Raw genomic sequence first — 18,070 nt, forward strand, 5'->3', positions numbered from 1 at the left:
TCTAGATCCATCCATTTGCCTTCAAATTTCAGGAATTTCTTGTTTTTAATAGCTGAGTAATATTCCATAGTGTAAATGTACCACAGTTTTTTTTTAATCCATTCTTCGACTGGGGACATTTAGGTTATTTCCATGTTCTGGCTATTATGAATAAGGCTGTTATGAACATGGTTGAGAATATGTACTTGTTGTGTGGTGGAGGACCTTTTGGGTATATTCCAAGGAGTGAAATACCTGGGTCTTGAGGTACCCCTATTCTCAGCTTTCTGAGAAAGCGCCAGATTGATTTCAAAAGTGGTTTTACAAGTTTGCACACCCACCAGCAATGGAGGAGTGTTCCTCTTTTTCTACATCCTTGACAGCATATGCTGTCACTTGATTTTTCTGATCTTAGCCATTCTTATGGGTGTAAGATGGAATATCAAAGTTGTTTTGATTTGCTTTCTCTGATGACTAAGGACATTGAGAGTTTCTTTAAGTGTTTCTCAGCCATTCGATATTCCTCTGTTGAGAATTCTCTGTTTAGGTATGAGCCCCATTTCTTAATTGGGTTATTGGGTTTGGTGGTATTTAATTTATTGAGCTCTTTATATATTTTTGATATTAAACCTTTGTCAGAGGTAGATTTGGTAAAGACCGTTTCCCAGTCTCTAGGACATTGCTTTGTTCTGTTGACAGTGTCTTCTGCCTTACAGAAGCTTCTCAGCCTCATGGGGTCCCATTTCTTATTTGTTGACCTTAAGGCATGAGCTGTTGGATTTCTGTTCTGGAAGTTGTCTCCTGAGGCAATGAGTCCTAGGCTCTTCCTCAATTTTTCTTGTAACAGATTCAGTGTCTCTGGTTTCATGTTGAGTTCTTTAAAACACTTGGGCTTTAGTGTCACTAACTTTTAAGACTGTAAGTTGCTCAAGTATTCCAAATTAATGGGAGTTCAACAAAGAAAAAGTATGTACAAAGTTATTAATCTTCCTATTCTATTCATGACCAAAATATTAGAAACAAAGCAAATAATTGTTCACCAGTAAGACTGAAGTTAAATTACAGTGCATCCATACAATGGACTCCTTTGTACATGGATGGAATAACCTTCCTTAAAAGGAGAGGTTTCTAGGTTTCCCAGTTTAAGTCTTTCAAAATAGTATCTATGACAATATGTAGAAATATATTTATATTTAGCCATTTTCCCCATTGTACCTATAGGAGAGTATATGAAAATGAGAAATAGGATGTCCTAGGGTGAACAAACAAAACTTGATATGAGATCAAATATGTGGAGTGAATTTTCAGACATAATAACTTTTATATTTTGTTCCTGAATTTCTATCATTTATTAAAATGATTTTGTTTAAAACAGAGAAAGAGAAATGTTAAATATTTTTTTAAAATATAAAGAGGAAGAATGGACGAAACTTGGAGTTGCTTATGCCAGTCAGTAGGATACTGAAGCTGAACGCTAATACTCTTCTATCTTAAATACTTGTACTTAAATCTGATTACTTTAGACCTTGATCTCTGGGTCACTTCAAAGTCTGATACTCTCTCATTTGACATGAAAGGTTTTATAACAAATTTTATGTCCAGATAATTTCTGTCACCGTTACAAATTTCATGAGCAATTGACCATGTACTTTCCCTTTTTTGTTATGTGACTCACTATACTAATACTATACTATACTGTACTGTACTATACTGTTCTCAACTTTAATATAATGTAATATAAAAGATAAAACAAAAACTAACACATTGGAATTGGACAAAACCAAAAGTGTCCAAGGGAAGGCATGAAAAACAGACCCACTCATATACATGTTCAGAAATCCTATAAAAACAATAAACTGGAAGACATAATACCTTTACAAAGAACCTATAAAAAGAGATAAAAAATGTATTCAAATAAAATTAAAATATAATGTAAAAAAATTCAAAGGAGTGGGAGTGGGGTCTTGATGTGACATTGTGAGACAAAGAAACTCCAAAGATGCTATTAAGGTCCTTTTCTATTAGCAACACATCCTATCCTTAAGAGTAGTTTGATTTTCCAGTACTTTTCCCTCGGAGGAAACTATGTCTTCATCTGTGAGTGATAATCAATTGGAGGTAGCTTCTGAGTAAGGATGGTAGCATTTGTCTAATTTTCCTTTCAGCTCTAGGACCTGACCTGGTGCAGAGCTTTGCAGGTGCAGGCCCTGCTCTTGCAGTCTCAGAATCCGTCCCTTCATATGTGCATTGACCATACTGATGTAGAGGGTCTTGTTTCCTTGGTGTCTTCTGTCCTCTCTGGTGTTTACACTCTTGCCTTCTCTACCACAGGGTTTCCTGAGCCCCGAGGGGAGGTATTTGATGGAGATGTACTGTTTAAGGCTGAATATTCCAATATCTCCTACTGTCTACATAATGTCTGGCTGTGTGCTTCTGCAATTCCCCCATCTACTGCAGGGTAATGCGTCCCTAATGATAGCTAAGCATGGCACTGGTCTGTGAGTATAGCAGAGTGTCACTAGGAGTCATGTTATTGTCACTGTTTTTGCTTGTTTGTTGGGTATCTATCTTTCTTTTTGTTTGTTTGTTTTGTTTTGTTTTCATTTGGTTATTTTTTGTTTGTTTGTTTTATTTTAGAGCAGTAGTATTTGATTTCCCTAGTCTCCTTTTCTGTCTAATCTCAGGTTTTTGGTTACCCCAGGATATATGTTCTATCTCTTAAATCAAACCAAATATTGCTTGGTTAGTCCCATGAGTTTTGTTATACCATTGTACTAACAACATATCTTGCAGCAGGATGCCATTGTAGTTTAATGAGTTTCTGCATCTGTATGGGCTGCTGTTAAGGTTTCTCCTTTGTTGACATGCAGAGCACCTTCTTGAACAAAGACATATCACATAGGTATGAACACCATATATAGGCACTAGATCAACTTCTTCATGTTCGATAAGTTGTACAGTTGTTGTATTCAGCAAAGCGCTCTTGCCATCAGTTTGCGGAGAACATCCTATAGTTTCAGGAACAGCCTGGATTGTTCAGGTATTCCCATGAGTCCCCTTTAGTCCACAACTCAGACATAATCCTGATAGTTTAATTTGGTGACAAGAGAGGACCAGAGGGGACTCTGTTACCCCCGTTATTTAATGATTTCATTTAGATAGCCTTTATATATGTAGGTAGTTTAGGAATCTTGGTGGTTTGAGTAAGAAAGGCTTCCATATACTCACATATTTGAATGCATAGTCACCTGGGAGTGGTGTGACCTTGTTGGATGAAGTGTGTATCTGAAGGCTGGGCTTTGAAATTTCAAACCTGATGCCTAGCCCAGCATCCATCTCTGTCTCTGTCTCTGTCTCTGTCTCTGTCTCTGTCTCTGTCTCTGTCTCTGTCTCTCTCTGTCTCTCTCCGTCTGTCTGTCTGTCTGTCTGTCTGTCTGTCTCTCTCTCTGTCTGTCTGTCTCTCTCTCTCTCTGTCTCTCTGTCTCTCTCTCTGTCTGTGTCTGTCTGTCTGTCTGTCTGTCTCTCTCTCTCTCTCTCTCTCTCTCTCTCTCTCTCTGTGTCTGTCTGTCTGTCTCTCTCTCTCTCTCCCCCTCCTTCTCTGTGTCTCTCTGTCTGTCTGTGTCTGTCTGTCTGTCTGTCTGTCTCTCTCTCTCTCTCTCTCTGTCTCTCTGTCTCTCTCTCTCTGTCTGTGTCTGTCTGTCTGTCTGTCTGTCTGTCTGTCTGTCTCTCTCTCTCTCTCTCTCTCTCTCTCTCTCTCTCTCTCTCTCTCTCTCTCCCTCCCTCTCTGTGTCTCTCTGTCTGTCTGTGTCTGTCTGTCTGTCTGTCTGTCTGTCTGTCTCTCTCTCTCTCTCTCTGTCTCTCTGTCTCTCTCTCTGTGTCTGTGTCTGTCTGTCTGTCTGTCTTTCTCTCTCTTTCTCTCTCTCTCTCTCTGTCTCTCTGTCTGTCTGTCTGTCTGTCTCTCTCTCTCTCTCTCTCTCTCTCTCTCTCTCTCTCTCTCTGTCTCTCTCTCTGTCTGTGTCTGTCTGTCTGTCTGTCTGTCTGTCTGTCTCTCTCTCTCTCTCCCTCCCTCTCTGTGTCTCTCTGTTTGTCTGTGTCTGTCTGTCTGTCTGTCTCTCTCTCTCTTTCTCTCTCTGTCTCTGTCTCTGTCTCTCTCTCTCTGTCTCTCTGTCTCTGTCTCTCTCTCTCTCTCTCTCTCTCTCTCTCTCTCTCTCTCTCTCTCTCTCTCTCTCTCTCTCTCCCTCCCTCCTAGAGAATCAGGATATAGCTCTAATCTACTACTACAACATTATGCCTGTCTGCCACCATGCTCCTACCATGATTGCATTAAGCCTCTGGAACTATAAGCAAGCTCCCAATTAAATTATTTATTCATATATTTGCCTTGGCAGTGGTGTCTCTTCACAGCAATAGGACAGTGACCTAATTCAGGAAGCTTCTACTGTATTAGGTTTCCAAACTACTGCTCAAATGGCCCTTACTTGTCTCTCCTGTATTCCCTCCTTTGTCCCTCTGTTACCTTTCCATCTTCACTGGATCTTCACAGTCCTGTTCCCTCTCCACCCATCCATGTCTATCTACTCTATTTCCTAATCTCCTAAGGAGATCTATCTGCCAACGCCCTAGTCCTTACTAACCACACAGCCTTTGTGGTTCTGTGAATTATTGCTTTGTTTTTATCACTGACTTAACATCTAATAACCATATATATGTGAATACATATGTCTTTCTTAGTTTGCATTGCGTCACTCAGGGTCATTTTTTTTCAAGTTCCTTCCTTTTACCTGTGATTTTCATGTCTTCATTTTTTTAAATGGCTGAGTAGTATTCCATTGTGTACATATACCTTATTTTCTTTATCCATTCTTTTGGTTGGGAAAACCAAGTTGTTTTCTATTTTTTTTAAAGCTATTATAAACTAAGCATAAATGAACACAGTTGACTATGTGTGTCTATGGTAGGATGAAGCATTATTTGGGTAATTCCCTAAGAGAGAATCTTGAGGTAGATTGATTCCCATCTTCCTAAGAAACCACCACACTGGTTCCATAGAGGTTGTGTATGTTTGCACTCCCACCAGCAGTGGATGAGTCTTCCCTTTACTCCACAGCCTCATTGAAATCCTCATCAGCATGAACTGTCATATGCTTTGTAAGTCTTATCCATATGGATGATTGAAAGAAATTTCAAAATAGTTTTTAAATGCATTTTCCTGGTAACTAAGGATGTTGAGTGTTTAAGTGTTTCTCAGCTGTTTGAGTATCCTTTTTTAAGAATCCTGTTTATATCTGTAGCCCATTTTTTAATTGGGTTACTTGTTTTTCTTTATATACTTTTGTTATTAACCCTCTAGTATATATGAGTTGGCAAAATTCTTTTCTTGTTTTGTAGGTTGCTGCTTTCTCCAAACGACAGTGTATTTTTCTATGGAGAAGAGTCTCAGATTCATGAGATCTCATTTCTTAATTGTTGATATTAGTGCCTGTGCTGACAGTGTTCTCTTCAGGAGGTCTTTTCTCCTGTCATGAGTTCATCACTTTTTCTTCTGTCAGTTTCAGTGTATCTCATTTTATGTATAAGTCTCTCATCCATCTGGAGTTGAGTTTTGTGCAGAGTGGTATTTAGATTCTTCTACACCAAATGTGGTTGTTCAGTTTGATTAGCACCATTTGTTGAAGATGCTGTCTTTTTCTCTGTAACTATTTCTGGCTTCTTTATAAAAACTCAGGTACCCATAAGTGTATCGATTTACATTTGGATTTTCATTTAATTTTGCTGATTAACATATCTGTTTTATGCTAGTATCATGCTGTTTTTATTACAATAGATCCAGAATACAATTTGAAATCAGGGATTGTTATACCTATGTCACTTATATTATGATTCAGGATTTTCTTTTTAGCTACCCTGCGCTTTTTGTGTTTTAATATGAAGCAGAAAATTATCCTTTCAATATTCAAGAAGAATTGGGTTTGGGTTTTGATGGAGATTGTATTGAATCTTTAGATTGCTTTTCATAGGTGATTTTTATTATGTTAATCATTAGGATCCATGAATGTGGGCGATCTTTCCATTTTCTGATATCTTTTTTGACTTGAAGTTTTTATCATATAAGTTATTCACTTGCTTGGTTAGAATTATCCTAAAATATTTTATATTTTTGAAGCTTTTGTGAGAGATGGTGGTTTTTTTTTTATTTTTCTCAGTTTGTCATTTTTATTATAGAAGGGTTACTCACTTTTTTAGTTAATTTTTTATCTATATATGTTGATGAAAGTGTTCTATTTTCAGTGGTAGGTGTATCCTGGTGGAATTTTTAGCATCACTTGTATGTACTATGATATCACTGGAAAATAATGACATTTTGACTTCTTCCTTTCCAATTTGTATTCCCTTGATCATCTTCAGTTGTTTTATTCCTCTAGCTAAGACATCAAATATTATATTGAAAGATAGAGAGCAGACAACCTTGCTTGCTCCTTATTTTATTGAAATTTTTTGAGTTTCTATTTATTTTAATTGATGTTGGCTGTAAACTGTGTGTATTATGATATTTTGGTTGTATCCATAAGATCTCCAAGATTTTTTTTTTTCATGAAGGGTTCCTGGACTTTGTCAAGGACCTTTCTGCATAAAATTAGATAATCATGTGGTTTTTGTCATTCAATTTGTTTATATGGTAGTGTGCTGGCTCATTTTATGTCAACTTGACCCAGGCTAGAGTCACCTGGGAGGATGGATGCCCAATTGAGAAAATACCTATAATATTGAGCTGTAGGTAAGCCTTGTGGGATGGTCCAACTAATTGTGGGTGGGGTAATTTCTAGGCTGTTGGTCCTTGGTTGTGTAACAATGTGGTCCAATCAAGCCATGGGTATCAAGGCAGTGAGCAGCACCCATCCATGGTCTCTGCGTGAGCTCCTATCTTCATGTTCCTGTCCTGTTCGAATTCCTATATTGACTACTTTTGATGATGATCGGGATGTGGAAATGTAAGCCAATAAACACTTTCTTCCTGAAGTTGCTGTGGTCATGGAATTTCATCGTAGCATTAGTAACCCAAAGTAAGACAGGTGGGTTACTTTCTAGGATGTCTTTTATCTCTACCCCCACCCCCCATCTCTGATAGGGTTTCTCTGTGTAGCCTTGATTCAATTCCTCCTTTAACTTTTATGTTGCTCTGTTTTTTCATTCAGTAGTCCTTTTCTCATTTTCCATGAGTTTTATGCCTCTGTTTCTGTTGTTGCTTATATCCAGCCTTAATGTTTAGTGGTCTGATAAGGTACAGAATGATTTTTTTCAATTTTCTTTTATCTATTGTGACTGAGCACATGTTAATTTTAGAGAAAGTTCCATGAGGTTCTACAAAGAAAATACATTCTTTTGTATTGGGGTGAAATGTTCTGTGAATATGTTAGATCAATTTAATTTATAATGTATGTTAAGCTCCAGCATTTCTCTGTTTAGATTTTGTCTGGATTTCCTGTCTCTTGGTAAAAACAGGGTGTTGAAGTCTCCCACTATTAGTAGAAAAGAGTCAATGAGTGATGTAAGGTGTAGTCATCCTTCTTTTATAAAATTGGGTACCGGTGTGGTGCTTTGATGTAAAGAACTGAATTGTCTTCTTGGAGGATTTTTCCTTTGATGAGTAGATAGTATCCTTCCTTATCTCTTCTGATTAGTTTTGGATTGAAGTCTATTTTGACAGACATTAAAATTGCTACACAGTCTTGTTGCTTAGGTCCATTTACTCGATTGTCTTTATGTATTCTTTCATCCTGAGGTGATGTCTATCTTTGATGTTAAAGTATGATTCCAGAATGTAGCTGAAGGATGGATCATATTTTCATATCCGTTCTGTTAGTCTGGCTAATTTTATTAGGGAACTGAAACCATTAATGTTGAGAGATACTATGATATCAGTCAGTGTTCATTGTTTATTGTTATTTTGTGGTTGTGGTGGTCATGGTGCTGGTGGTAGTGTTAGTGCTGGTGTGTGTTTGTGTGTGTGTGTTCCCTCTTTTGATTTATTAGTGTGGGATTATAAATTACTTGTGTTTTCTTGGATGTAGTTAATTACCACACCACACATGCTATATCATTATCCTTTAGAGGCTTAACTTTGATTAAATTAAAATTAACATATTTTATGTGAAATATACACCTTATGTATGGCTGAGTTGAAAGATACTGCTTATTTATTTCCTCCATTTACATTGATTGAACACTTTGCTGTGTGTAGTAGTTTGGTCTTTTTAGAAGGAATAATAGCAGATTTCTTTTTGTGGAATTTAAAGTTATTCATTACCTATAACATCCTACATACACAACACACACACACACACACACACACACATACACACACACCACACCAACATACACACATGCTATATAATTAACCTTTAGAGGTTTATTTTTGTTTAAACTAAAGCTAACATACTTTAAGTGAAATATACAATTACTGCAAATTTTCTAATGATTTTCAGCACCAGCCAAGGACAATACAGTTAAGGGGTAAACCTTAAACCCCTACCCAGATCTAGCCAATGGACAGAACACTCTCCACAGTAGAGTGGAGAGTGGGATATTACTTTCTCACATACTCTGCTGCCTCACCTTTGACCATGTCCCCTGGAGGGGGAGACCTGGTGGCACTCAGAGGAAGGACAGCAGGTTACCAAGAAGAGACTTGATACCCTATGAACATATACAGGGGGAGGTAACCCCCCTCAGGAACAGTCATAGGGGAGGGGAATAAGGGGAAAATGGGAGGGAGGGAAGAATGGGAGGATATAAGGGATGGGATAACCATTGAGATGTAACAAGAATAAATTAATAAAGGAGAAAAAAAGTTTAAGAAAAGTGACTCCTGTCTGATAGCAATCATGCTACACCTCTGTCTAGGAATACAGCAGAACATCATTAGGAATAATTTCATTGACTATGTTGTTTGTTTGTTTTTGTTTTTCAAGTCCTGTTTGGTTCTATCCGAGGTCTCTAAGGTATCCCACCTGTGGATTCTGACACTCCAGAAAGTGTCAGGAAAGGGCTTCCTTCTGTAACACGGTCTCAAGTTGGACAAGTCATTGGTTGGCCACTCACATTATCCGCACCACCATTACCATAGCAGGCAAGACAAATTGTAGGTTGAAGGTTTTATGGCCTAGAGTCTTCATCTAGAAACTGATGGGAACAATATATAGAAACCAAACCCACAGTCAAATATTTGGCAGATCTCAGGGAATCTGAAGGAAGAGGAGGAGGAAGAAGCCAGAGGAGTCAAGGACAGCACAAGAAAATTCACCAAACAAACTAACCTGGTCTCAAAGGGGCTCACAGAGACTGAACCAACAGTCAGGGAACCTGTGAGTGGTCTGACCTAGGCCCTCTGCTTATATGCCATGGTTGTGCAGCTTGGTTTTCTTGTTGAACTTCTGACAGTGGAATCAGGGAAGTGCAGGTGTGTGTGAGGGTATTCTCCCAGATTCTGTTGACTGCTTTTAGGACTCCTTTCCTTCCATTGGGTTGCCTCACCCAGCCTTAACATGAGGGGAGGTGCCTAGTCATATTGCAACTTGAAATGCCATGCTTGGTAGCTATTCCTAGGAAGGAAACAGAGGAGGAGGAGTGAGTAGTGGTGCAGAAGAAGGGGGAGGGGGAGGGACTGGAAGGAAAGGAAGGAGGGGAAATTAATACATGAAAGAAGAATAAACTAATAAAAAGAATGTCTGTAGAAAGCGAAAGTAGTGGGATTGCTTTTAAAAAGAAATTAACTTGAGCCTGCTGTCATTGTGTACATTTTAACCCCAGCTACTTGGGAAGATGAGAAAGGAGGAAAAAAAAAAAGAAATAAATGCATGAATACTGTGCTATCTACTGCTACTGTGCTGAAAACACTGGCAATAATATACTTAGAAATGGGAAATCTTACTTTAATCTAAAGAAGTCATTGTCAATTGGATTTTCGCCTTTGGACTGTTCATGGCAGTTGCCTCCTATTAGGGGCATGTAGTTGAGGTAGGTATTTGCTTTAAGGCAGAATTCTCAGGAGGGACAGGAGGGAATCAACATCTCACTTTACTTTCAAGGACATGACTCAACATTAGTAATTTAATTTCCCCTGCTGGGCTCCACCTCTTACAGATTGAACCATCTCCCAGTGATGTCCCATGTGTGGACACCAAGCCCTCTGTAATAGGCCTTTGGGAGACATTCAAGATTTTATGAGCTTATATTTTTTAACATAGCTGTCTGATCTCCTTTGTAACTGGATCTCTATTTCAGAAAATATATTCTGTAGGAGTAGAGTCGATTTTATTTTTAATATTAATTCATTGGAATTACCATGGGTTTACTAGACGATTTTAATGGTTGTAGTCTAAGTATTCGGGGCATTATTTAATCTTTTATACGTGTCAGGCTCTGCTACACACGTACATTCTAGAGAAGTGAGACAAGTTCTAGTAGAAAATCAATTAACAAAAAATTTTGGTGTGTGTTTGAGAAACTTAGTCTTGCTTATTGTTATTAATCATTTCATTGCCTAGTGAAGTTTATTTGTGGACTTTGTTTAGTTACTTTTAATGAGTTTCAAGGGGAGAAAAGGAAGAAAAAGCCCCCTTATGTCTTAATGACCTAGCAGGCTCTCTGTTGTAGGTTCCTCTGTGCATGACTGGGTCCCAAGAAAAGAAGCTGACAATTCAGCAATTTGTTTGTGTTAATCAAACTTGTACTGTAATGCTAAAAATCAAATTTTAAATAACTGTAAAATTAGTCTTTAGTTAAAATACACTAAAAACATGAACTATAAGATTAATGATAGTTCATAAATTCAACTAGGGAATGGGTATTTTAATTGAACAAAATATTTGAGGATGGGCATGGTAATGTTAAGCAGCACATAGCACACAGGTCTAATGAAATTAAAAATTTTTAATCATCTTTCTCTAAAGCATCACAGTTAATTCAGTTTAGTATAACAAAAAGTCATCAAAAAACCTGCTGTGCAAATAAATAACATAGAAAGCAATTCCCTGCCCCCCCCCACCTTTGGAGTATAATTTTGTAAGATTTTAGAATCAAGATGCTGATTCTGTGGTTTTGAAAGGTTTTTTTTATATAACTTTTCATCCCCTCTTATGGGATTAATTGTAATTTTTATAGAAAATTCATATCAAATATTTATTGGGGCTGGCTCTCGTCCAGAATTAGGCAATTAAAAAAATAGGTAGATGACAGAAGTTAGACAATAAACAGATATGTGGAATGATTGATGACAGATAAACAGATACATTCTATATATGTAACATGTATATACAGACATATTTTATGATATTGTAAGTATATAAACAAATACACATATGTGTAATTGTATATGTTTAGATATATATAGAAAAGACAGTAAAATAGAACCAAAGAGATAAATAGGGCCATATTAGATTTAAAATGAAAATGTTACTTCTTTTGGAATTTAAAGCTGAAGGTTGAGTAGGCGCTAATTAGCAAAGAAAGAGGCAAATGTGTCCCAGTGACAGGGAGTGTCTGAGAAAGTGTTTTGTGGAGGAGAGAGGCTTGTTACGTGTGAGGATCTAAGGATGGGTTGGTGGCTGGTGTGAGGGAGGTGATGGGAGCCCAGCCTGTGCAAGCGAGCAAGCCATTCTGGGAGTGTTGCTTTACAGGAAGCACAATGAAACTGCAGCAAAGAATTTTACGTAAGGGATTAAAAGCTGAGAATTTGAGCTTAGGAAAAGTTTTCTGTCTGAAAATTTTAAAAATAAAGGTTTAGTTAGGTGAGTGGTGCCAAGAATGCTGCTGAATACATTAGTTCAGGAAAGAGAAGACAGGTTAGGTATAAAAGGGACACAGTAAGGGGGGTGTGATAGTTCTGATGGCATTTGTCTCTTAAATGCTGTCTTGGTATGAATTTGATTTCTTAATACTAAACCTCACAAAGTGTAGAAATTTAGAGTAACTAATAAGACACATGTTAATGTGTGTTGTCCCTGAGGATAGTTGAGAAATTAAGGTTACTGGATACATACTGTTTCTTAAAACCTAAGTTTGACAGTTTACACTTGATTAAATAACATGTCACTGGATCTTTGCTGTGTAGCTTCTCCACCAAGGTAAAAGGAGACAGACACACTAGGCTTGTTATAGATCTTAGTGTGACCCAAGCCTAAAGTGCTTTTATCGTTTTGTTAGTGAGTTCTATCAAACATTCATGGTCAAGATGACTTTATGCTCAGACATTCTCCACAGTTGAGTGGAGAGTGGGGTCTGATTTTCACATGAACTCTGGTGACCCATATTTGACCATATCCCCTGGATGAGGAGGCCTGGTGGCACTCAGAGGATAGCAGGCTACCAAGAAGAGATTTGATACCCTATGAGCATATACACTGGGAGGAGGTCCCCCTCAGTCACAGTCATAGGGGGGAAGGGAGTAAAGGGAAAATGGGAGGGAGGGAGGAATGGGAGATACAAGGGATGGGATAACAATTTAGATGTAATATGAATAAATTAATAAAATTAAAAAAATAAAACAGGATGATGAAAAAAGATGACTTTATGCTGTAATTTAAAAATGATAGAGGAAATTAAATGCAATTTTATTGAGGTTTCATATAACAGAGCTTATTGAGAAAAGGTTAGTTGTACAAATAATCCTCCATTTTGTTCAAGAATACTTTATAAGTACATAGAAACATTCAAGGTACAAAGATTACCTTTTACAAATTTCACACTTAGTAAACTAACAAGTCTTTATTAGCTATAATAAAATTTCTGCTGGAGAAAAAGCCACATCTCCATATTAGTTTCTAATAAGGCATGGATAATCATGTGTTTAATCATAGAAATTTGAAAAAACACTAGGTAATTGTTTTAAAACTTGGCAATTTTTTTGTGTTTTTTTTTTTCACCTCCTTGCTGCCACTACCAAAAATTACGAGCTTTCTCAGAGTTCTCTGAGAGTTCAACCCAGAAGCTGAGTCAGCACAGGTGATGGTATTTACTGCTGCAGAAAAACTGAACTCCTGACATCAGGAGTTTTGTCATGTAGGCTGGAGATGGGGTTCAGAGTTCTTGCTTACCATGCAGGAAGGAAGTGCCCAGCCCTGCATAAACATGGTATCTTGTCTTTAAATCCCATCGTTTGTGAGGTGGAGGAATGACAGTAGAACCTCAAAGGTGAGGTAAAGGTTACCTTTAGACTGTAAGCTCAGCCTGCGATGTGAAACAGTATCTCAAGAACAGTCTTTCTTTTTTCTAGACTTTCTTTGTCATGAACAGCCCCAGCCAATTTTTAAGTTGACCCATCTTTGGAAATTACTGAAGTACATTGGGTGAAGAGGCACTTTCTTCTCAGAATTTTTTTCCAACATGCTTAGATTTATTACAGGTGATACAGGCTGTCTAATTGTTCTTATGCAAATCAAAGTTTTCTTCTGAGACACGAAAGTTTCGTGGGTGTTTCAGCAGATGGAGAGTAATTAGCCACAAATGAGAAGACGCATTTAGAGTGTCTTATAAAAAGGACATTGTTGTACTAGCCTTGAACAAAGAATAAGTGCACAAGCCTCTCTCCTTAAGTGCTGTCCCCGCCGCTCTGTGAGTGTCTTAATTCTGAGTAATTTATTTCAGAGTTGCCTTTCACACCGTCACCCAACATTAATTAGAGAAATTGGACTTTTCAGTGGTTTCCCAATATTTTGTCTTTGAAGCTACTCAGTTTTGTTAGTGATTTACTTAAGCTAACCTATGAACTTATTTCTTGTTCCATGTATGCTTTAAATATTAGATAATTTACCATGAAAATATGTGTAAGAGAATCTGGTACTCTAAACATTGAGATTTAGAGCTACTAATAAACAAAGCTTATTAATTTTATCAGTTTAACATACTTCTAATGAAAATAAGCATTGAAAGGGCCAGTGTTAAGTGATCATTAGAAAATACTTATGAAAAAATGTTTAAATCTTCCTTTCAAAATTCTATGATTTTTTCTCAAAAAATTAATTCTTTTTTAAAATTTAATTTTATTACTTCATTCAGATCACAACTAGACTGTTATCCCATCACTTGTGTCCTCCCGTTCCTCCCTCCCTCCTGCTTTCACCCTCTTCCCCTCCCCTAGGTCTAAGACCAATGGGGTCCTCTTCTCCTACTATATGGTCCTAGGCTATCAAGTCTCATCTTGAATTTGTGTGTGCGTGTGTAGACATGTGTGCTTCGTGGAGATCAGAAGACAACTAAGAAAATCACTTATCTGCTTGAGTATAGAGCTTCAAATATTGTGGCCAGCCTTGTTTGTTGCCCTGCCCAAGTTAACATTCTTCAGTTTGTACATAGCTAGGGCCCCTGATTTCTAACAGTGGGTGATGAGTGAAATTGAATCCTGACTCAGGGTTGCAAAAAGGAAAGAAAAGAGGAGAAATTTCAGCTCCGGTAAAGACCTGGGTTCCCTGGAAGAATGCAGGGTGCTCATGATGGGCATAGGGAGGCTTCAGAATGAGACCAAGACATCCTTGCTTTTCTGTTTGAACAAGTTGAACTAATGAGGTAGCAGAAATAATAGCGATTAGCTGTGGACTTCGCATACATGGTGGCCCTCAGGTGGTAAGTAATGGAGGCCTGTGGTTTTCCTGAATAAACCACCAAGAAGTGACTGTGCTATGTTGTAGATAGAATTTTAAATACCACCAGGATATTAATTACTACGCAATATTTGGATAGGTTAATGGTTTTTTTTTGTTTAAATAAAGATCAGGTTGGGCTAGATGGCTCATTGGGTAAAAGTGCTTGCCACCAAGCCTGAGGACGAGAATTTGAATCGCCAAAACCCACGTAAAAGCATCTAGGTATGCTGTAGGACCTGTATTCCAGCTATAGGAGGTGGGATGAAGACAGGTGGATCCTGGTAGTTCCCAGGTCAGCTAGTTTGCTAACGAAGAACTTCAGGTTTAATGAGAAACCACATCTCAAAAGGTAAGGTAGCGTGTGGTAGGGGAAAATGTCTGTTATCCTCTCCAAGGCTCTTCACACATGTGTTCATGCTACACACATCCAAACACATACACATGTCTTAATTAACACACACACATATGCATAACACAAATAAAAATACATACACAGAGACATGTTGCTAACAGGCTGTAAGTTTTAAAGCTTCTTATCATTGTATCCATCAATTCCCAATGATTAAAGGTGTTAAATATTTGTTTCTAAGCCACCTGTATGGCACCTTTAAGAACTTTTTATTTGTTCTATGTACCATATTCAAGTTAGCTTACTTATTTTTTATGTTCATTTTTAAAAACATTATTCTAGATATTAACCCGAAGTCAGGAGTATAATTGGTAAAAGAAAAACAACAAAACAAAACAAAAACATTTTCTTTCTGCAGCCTTTCTCTTTCCCCAAATGACATATGTCTTTTGCTGTATAATTTTTAGCTTCTTGAGGTACCATTTATTGTTAAACTTTTTGACACCTGCCCACTTTATTAATTTGTGTAATTACTACATGTATTAATATTACACACCCATTAATGTATAACATACATTTTTTTTGCATAACAGATCTAGAGAGATGGCCTAGTGATGAAGGGATCTTGCTGGTCTTCCAGAGGACCAGAGCAATATTCTCAAAACCCATGTTGGGAGGCTCACACTGCCTGTAAATTCAGCCCTGGTGAATCCAATGGCCTGTTCTTGTCCCTAAGGGAACTTGCCGAGACAAAGAACAGAGATGTAAACAAATATACATAATTAAAACAAAATTTTCAATATTTCCTATAATATAACATGTAGACACAGATCCTATAAAAACTATGACCTGACTATATTTTCTTTTCCTTTATTTTGCTCTCGTACAGTGCAACCCAACTGCAGCCTCCCATTCCTCCACTTGCCCCCAGGCTCCCCTCACGTCCCCTCTCCCCCAGATTCACTTTTCCTCTGTTTTCCTTAAGAAAAGAGCAGGCCTCCCAGTGATACCAATTGAATGTGACATAATAAGATGAAATAAGGTTTGTAATAAACTCACATATCAAGGCTGTATGAGGCAACCCAGTAGAAGGAAAGTGGTTCCACCAGTCAGAGATAGCCTCTCTCCTACTGTTTGCAGGCCAACAAAAACCCCAAGCTAAACAACCACTGAATGTATGCTGGGGGGCTAGTGTAGACCCATGCAGACCTTGTGGTTGCCCCTTTAGTCTCTGCAAGCCCCAAATGCACCCTGCTTAGTTGACTCTGTGGACTGTGTTCTCCTGGTGTCCTCAACCACTTTGGCTCCTACAACTCTACAACTCTCTCCCTTCTTCTTCTTCTAGGTTCTTGAGCTCTGACTAAGGTTTAGCTGTGGAGGAAGCCTCTCTGATAACAATTGAGCTAGGCACCAATCTATGAGTATAGCAGAATATCCTTAGGAATAATTTCATTGAGTTATTTATACACTGAAATTTTATACAATATTGTTTGACCATATTCTCTCAAAATTCTTTTTCTTAGGTCCCCCCCAGATCCACCCCCACCTATTTCACCCCACAACTGCATATCCTCTTTTTTTTCTCCTATTTTTATAACTTGTTGGTTTCTGACTGTGCCAACAACACATGCATATCTCTATCACTGGTGTGGCGGGGCGGGGGCGGGGAGAGGGAGGTGTAGCATTCAATGGATGCCTACCAAGAGCTACACTCTTAGAGAAAACTGGCTCTTTTGCATCCAGAAGCCACCATTTGTCAATAGCTCCTTAGTAAAAGATGTGGACTTACAAAGCTGCCCATTCTGTTCTAGAATACTACCTTAGCTAGTATGAACAGGAGTGCAGCTGTCATGCAATGCTCAGTAGTCTCTGCCTCACTTCTCCATGACCTCTGGTTTTAAAAATCTGTCTGTTGACTTTTTTCTGAGATGGTCCTGAGCTTTGGGTATCTCTGGCTCTGCACTACACTGGCAGTTTCTGCATTTTGACAACTAAACTTCATTACATCTTAGTTTATCATCTACAATGATATCTCTTCTTCTGGGGATTTTATTTGTGAATTAGAATACAGTGAAACAATACACTCATTAATTCATTTGATCAGCATTGATAAGTCACTGCTTTGTAAAAATACTGGTTTATTCATCAGAACTGAGAGAGCATAGTCACTCTTCTTGAAGTTTCATTGCAACATGGTGGAAACTAGTAAGTGCTAGCCAATGGGAAGCACCAGAAAAGGCAAAATTTGATGTCATGTTATTTGTATGTATATTTATGTAGTTAACTTAAATTGTTGGTTCCATGAGGAGAAAAATGTGTCTAACCCTCAACTCCATTATGTTGATTCTGTTAAAATGAAATAGCCTTTTATGTATGTTTAACCTTTACGCACACACGCGCGCACACACACACACACACACACACACACACACACACACACACATATATAGAGAGAGAGACAGAGAGACAGAGAGAGATCAATAAGGGAATAAGGGAGAGAGAGACAGAGGAGGGGTTGTGGAAAGGGACAAGAGAGTTGAAGAGAATTACTTAGTCAGGTATATACAAAATGTAACATAAGAATAAGAATAAAATGTAGTGGACAATCAGGAATGCACTGTAGCAGTTATTTGGCTCATCACAAAGTAACTGTGGAGGGATTGTTCCTTGGTTATTTAAAAAATCACAGAAAACCCGTAAAAATTAACGTCCTTACCACTGGATCTAATGAAGGTATTTTCAAGAGACAATTGGGTTAAAAACAAACAGACAGACAAAACCAAGCAAAAAACAAAACACAAGAAATAAAAAACAGTGGACCCTATGACTATCCACAGTTCCCAGAATGTCTTTATTTTGTGTTCACAGATACATTTTCATTTATTTTATTAAATTTTCTGGTGGTGAAGTGGTAGGGTCCAATGTGCCATGTTCATACCTACATGCCATCCTACTCTTTGCACATACACTCCCCTAACCCATTACACTCCCTGCTCGTGCCCCAATTTGATAGTTCCCTTCTGCCCTCAAAATGATCTTTCTTTCTGCTTTATGCATTCTGCAGTTTGCTACCTTTCCACTCCCTTCTCACTATGGACCTTCTATT

General features: G+C 38.0%; 1 protein-coding gene across 10 annotated transcripts in view; it reads left to right on the forward strand.

Moving 5' to 3' along the window:
- Positions 1 to 18,070, forward strand: part of MARCHF1 (membrane associated ring-CH-type finger 1) — a 758,727-nt gene that overhangs the window by 174,878 nt on the left and 565,779 nt on the right. The window lies entirely within an intron of this gene.

Source organism: Acomys minous (assembly GCF_964271855.1).
Source record: "Acomys minous genome assembly, chromosome: 15".
In the NCBI taxonomy this organism is placed as follows: domain Eukaryota; kingdom Metazoa; phylum Chordata; class Mammalia; order Rodentia; family Muridae; genus Acomys; species Acomys minous.